General features: G+C 32.3%; 1 non-coding gene across 1 annotated transcript; it reads left to right on the top strand.

Moving 5' to 3' along the window:
• Positions 1-518: 518 nt before the first annotated feature.
• Positions 519-592, top strand: TRNAR-UCG (transfer RNA arginine (anticodon UCG)). Its single transcript has one exon. It is a non-coding gene; the product is annotated as a tRNA-Arg (tRNA).
• The last annotated feature ends 5,254 nt before the right edge of the window (positions 593-5,846 follow it).

Raw genomic sequence — 5,846 nt, 5'->3', positions numbered from 1 at the left:
CATGGTCTTTAATGTGACGTGTGGGCCGTGTGTAGGAACCCCTGTACTCAATAAGTGGCCCGACTATTGGCGTTATGAAATGAAGTCACATGAAATGTAGTCATCAACTGTACAAGAGTTCATTTCATTCTCTTGAATGCTTTCTAGTTCAGGCTAAATTAGATGTGTAATACTTCTCTACACATGGCCCACACCTACGAACGTGGGCCCACTAGGCAGGCTCGCACGCTCCCTAGGCCTACTGGTCTGGCTAGCACTCGCTGAGAGTTGTTGCTGGACACCCGTAGGGAATAATGATTGTCGTAGCATTATGGCGAATAAGATGATCACAATCAGTCTCATGAAGTACGCGTCCGTGCTCATCATAATCGGGCAGTATCTCGATACACATGAACACACAATTATGCATCAGGTCCCCATACTTTCCATTACGGTATGATAAGTAGGAATTCAAACATAAAAGTATAAAAATATATATTTATATTAATATTAATGTATTTGCATAAACTTTAAAAAATGATTGCATAGCGCAGTGGATTAGCGCGTTTGACTTCGTAACAGAAGGTCGTGGGTTCGACTCCCATTGTAGTCAACATAAAAAAAATCCATTGTAGTCAACATAAAACTACATTATAGTCACTTTAACTTGCAATTACAGGACCTATCATCATAACGGACTAGGACCTTGCAATTACAGGACCTATCATCATAACGGACTAGGACCTAAGCCTCCTTTCAGCTCTCAGTGCCCCGGACACCCGTTAAGGGGGGTACAAGGTCACAACATCTTTTTCGTTTTTATTATTGTTTAATACAATCCCTCTAGCGAACATATCATATCATTTTTCATATCATTTCTCATATCGTTTTATTTATGAATCTGAGTCATACCGTTATAGGAACGTATCCTAACCATATCGTTCTATCATAATCATATCCTTTTCTATACATAACCTAACCATATGCTATGTCAATCATATCTTAGTCATATCGTTCCATTACGTTTATCGCATCCTTCTCGAATCCTATCTCACACATATCATTGATTATGTCAATCATATCTTAGTCATATCGTTCCATTACGTTTATCGCATCCTTCTCGTATCCTATCTCACACATATCATTGAACACATGATGATGTAAGAGTTATCATATCATTCACGTATCATAACATATACATAACATATCATAGTCATATCGATTTATAAACAATTCACACATATGAAGTTTATGACACATGCAAAACCACAGGGCACGTGTCAGCATCAAATATAATCGTGCCGATAGTAAGGCCACTTACCTGATTAGCTTAAGTTGTTGTCACTAATTTAAAGTTCAATTCTATCCTTTGAAATCCAAGTCAACTTATGTGAGCCCATGACATCAGTTTTAAATTCAAACTTTTACAAAATTATTCCTTTAATTTATAATGATTATGTTAGATTTCATGTGAACATTAGAATATTTGCATGAATAAAAGTCCAAGATATTTAAAGTTCAATTTTTTTTTTTTGTTGGGTTTAGTTCTTTTCACTCTATCTCCATTTTTTTTTTATATTTAATTTTAAATTCTATTTATTGAATCTTTCCTCTTTTTTCTATTAGTCTTGGTCTGTATTTTATTTTTTCCTCGGGGTTATTTTCTTTTCTCCCAGTATTTAATTTTAATTTTTAATTCATTTGTTTTATGTGGAGCTCTTTTCACTAAATCTCCATTTTTTTATATTTTCTTTTCTCCCAGTATTTAATTTTAATTTTTAATTCTTTGTTTTATGTGGAGCTCTTTTCACTAAATCTCCATTTTTTATATTTAGTTTTAATTTTTAATTTTTTTTTATCGAGAGTGTGTTCATCTAACATGTATCAGAGCCATTTTATTCTCTCTCTAGCATAACTGATAGTTGGAATAAGAGCTATTTTTTTATTCTTTCTCTAGCTTTGTATGTGAATCTTTTATGATCTATTTTTTTATTCTCTCTAGCATAACCGGTAGTTAGAGTAGGGGTTGAAGAGTGATATTTGAGGAAGGAGTCCTAAGATATCAGTGAAGGAAGGGATGGGTTAATTATTTTATTATTGTTATAATTATTATTTTTTGTAAGTTGTTACAATTAAAGAGTTGGACCTATTGCTCAAATAACAATGAAAGCCTTCAAATATTGCACAATTAATTCTAGAATTAAAAAAAAAATTTAAAATTCTAATTTTATCCTTCTTTTTACTCCTGGATTTTATAACATTATATCATAATATAGAACAAAATTTGCACATCATTTAGTCTTGTGGTATAGTTGGTTATCATGTTAGTCTAACATACAAAGGTCTTCGTTTGTTCGCTAGTAATATTGTTCTTTCTCATGTAGGATATGAATAGATAAAACGATAACTTGGTCTCGCCATTTTATTTTGGGTACACTGCAAAGCCTATGATATCTTTGTTGACTCGAAATAGAGTAGACGAGTCAAACTGTATTCTTATGTATATGAACGAATTTGTTAACACCAATTTAAAAATACTCAAGAATAAGATTGAAAATAAATTGTTTATTTAAATATTGAATTGTATTATATTCATATTAGGAAATGTCCATAAACAAGAGACTTCAAAACAAAATTGAAGAGAAAAGTGATTTAAGAGTATTTTTAATTTTTTTTTTTTAAATTATGAGTATTAACAAAACGTTTGAAAGTTGAATTGTATTTTCAAACAAGATATTAACGGTTTCATCTCACTAACAATAAACTTATTTTTTATTTTTATTTATTTATTTATTATTATTATTATTTTTTAAGAATATTGATGAAACATTTCAGGGTTCTAAGGATATTTTGTTTAAACACTAAAATTTATAATTATTAGCTAGTTTGTCCAATTACTCCCTTTAGAATTTATTTAGACCATTACAAACTAGTTTAAAAACCTTCTCGAAGATCTAGTTCATTAAATTATACAAGTTGTGGGTATTAATGAATTAAAAGACCTCACAGTCACTCGTAACTACCACATTGAAACTTAATAGAAAATCTTTGAAACATTATCTTTCTTCAACTCCTATACTTAAAGAGAACTTTCTTCAATTCCTATCTCTTGACTTTTGTTACCTTAATTTGTTCCTTATATTTAATAAATAAATGCACGAGGCTTCATGCATTCCCCGTGACATAGTCTTAATATTTGCATCCAAAGCTTCATGTGTTCGGTGCGATACAATTTACATACCTATGTCCAAGGATTCACGGGTTCCTTGTGACATAGTTGAAGTACCTACACTTAGGTGTTCATAGTTTCCTACGACGTATTCATTGTCGTAAGACCATATTGCACTACTCATCGGGAGGTCTTTAAAATATCTCGGGTTCTCGTTCAAGAGTTTTTTTGTTAAGTCTTGAAATACAACTAAAGAAAAATTCTTAACAAGTACACCCTAATCCATATGAGTCATAAATATTTTTCTACATGCATAAATATTTCATATGTATCTTGTCACTTAGTACTCATAAAAACCTTGATTCCTTATCAAGTGTCTTGAGGGTAGTTACATACTTTTTCTCTTAGCTCATATCCCTAAGTTGTTATAATCTCCTTAAAATCTTTCATACTTACCCTTATATTGTAAACGAGTCTCATAAATTTTCGTAGTATTTTGAGTATTTAAGATCTTGAAAACATCTTAGAATTCTTATAGGGATATTTTGGTTATTTACCACTGCAAATCTTGGTTTAAATCCTCAACATATTTCAATGGCCTTGTAACATAAGTCTCATTCAATTAAATGTCATTTAGGGGTCACTTTGCTCCTAAGCCAGCTATATATAATTATAGGGGAATTTTAGTCATTTTACACGTACCCTTGGTTTAGCCTTTTATCATAATCTAATTATTATCAAATTTCATACATAACCTTATCATATCATATTGAGTCTTCTCCTAAAATTTCATGAAAAATAGAATCCATTTCAACCTCAATTTAGTATTGGAGAACTTAAATACTTACCTCAACCTCAATTTCAATTTTCTCACTTTCTTCTAGATGACTTGCTTTCTTCTGTTAACAAGATCAATAGTTTAATCAGTTAGTGTTAGGCAGGGTGGTTTTCTACATCTCACGACTTCCTGAGCTTAGCTCACATTAAAGTCATTTATGTCATTCATAAATGAGTTTAGGTATACAATGTTTCAACTTTTACTGTGTTAGCTCTTTTTTTTTTTTTTTTTTTTTTTTTGTTCACACCGATACTTAAATTTCATATTTACATACTTTATAGTGACGAAATTTCCTTTCGACACTACCACTTTTAATATCTGTAGCAGACTATAAGATGCTGTCATCTCTCAAGTTTTCTTGGTCGTTTTCATTTGAATATATTTAATCGTCAGTATACGTTGATACATTTTTCCCATCTCTATGGTAATAACACTGCGTATTTTAACTATGTTCAAGACATCTGACATAAATACTAAACTCTAGCTCCCCATTCATGGTACAAACCTTACTAATCTAAACACTATCAATATATTAATTAACATTCATATTCCATGCTCGGTAAATCATACCAATTCTGTATTAAAATAAACATATAACTAAGTCAACAATAATACAGTCAATGGTGTCAAAATTTAATTAGGAGTTATAGTTGATAATGACCAAGCAGTAACAACATATGAAATCAACAACATTTCCTTTTCTTAACTTATCCATGACATACTTGATGATGATCGGGGGCATAAGATGTGGGACCATGGAACATGTCAAGCCTATCTCGTAGGCTAGTCTACAGAATCTATAACCTAGAACTCTGATACCAACTGTAACAACCCTATATTTCCACTAACCTAAAGTCGCTATCGTCATCACGACATACTCTCTCATGCGGAAATAAATCTTTAAAACTTTATCATAAAATACTGTCATGGACTTGCGTGTTCGAAAATATATTTAAAACAACATAACCAAATATTGAATAGAAAAAATAAACATTAAAAGTAAAAACACCGTGTACTAACCTAAAGTCTAAGAAATGAAATACCATTATCCTATGCATGTGCCATGGTCTTTACTTGTGATGTCGTCGTCAGCTCTACAGGGGTGTCTTGCCTTTACCTGTAATAGAAGTGGCACACGACTTGAGTATTTTAGGAAATACTCAATAAGTGACTCCACTATTAGGGTCACGGAATGCAAACACATGCAACTCATGCTTAGGGACCTATCATTAAAACCATCGTAGGGGTGGCATCCAGTCTGGATAAAATTGGATGTGCGTGCAAGTGTGAGTCTTCAGGTGGTTCACACGCCCCCTAGACCCATCATAGTCGAGCTGGTTGTCCATAGTCAGACGTCCGGAGGTCAGCAAATCTCGAGTGTCTTGCGAGGCATGATCATGATCATCCCAACATTATGTTAGAAATAATGATCATTTTCTTGTCTCATGACGTACGCATTTGTAACATCGTAAAAGGAGACATTCCCTGATGCATCTAAAAAACTCCTTCCATTTTCCTTCATATCATATCATTTTTCAACATTGTCTTTAAGACATGTATCGGGGTTGAATACCGTATCATTCCTATCATACATCATATTATGTCGTACCATGCACATAACATGTCCTTCAACATATTATATCATAGAAATATCATATCATAGACATGATGTCATAGACATATCACATCATATCATAATGCATGTCTCATCATGTATTATATCGCCGAACGTATTACACCATAACATAAATCACATCATCAGCACATCACATGTAATGGCCCTAGATTTTTACTAACCTAAAGTCACTACCATCATCATAGTCTATGCTCTTGTGTGAAAGAAACATTTAAAACATCATC

Source organism: Cucurbita pepo, unplaced genomic scaffold, assembly GCF_057944985.1.
Source record: "Cucurbita pepo subsp. pepo isolate OVF unplaced genomic scaffold, ASM5794498v1 scafford_8, whole genome shotgun sequence".
NCBI lineage: Eukaryota > Viridiplantae > Streptophyta > Magnoliopsida > Cucurbitales > Cucurbitaceae > Cucurbita > Cucurbita pepo.
The sequence above is the reverse complement of the archived record's forward strand: the minus strand, read 5'-3'. Positions and strand labels throughout refer to the sequence as shown.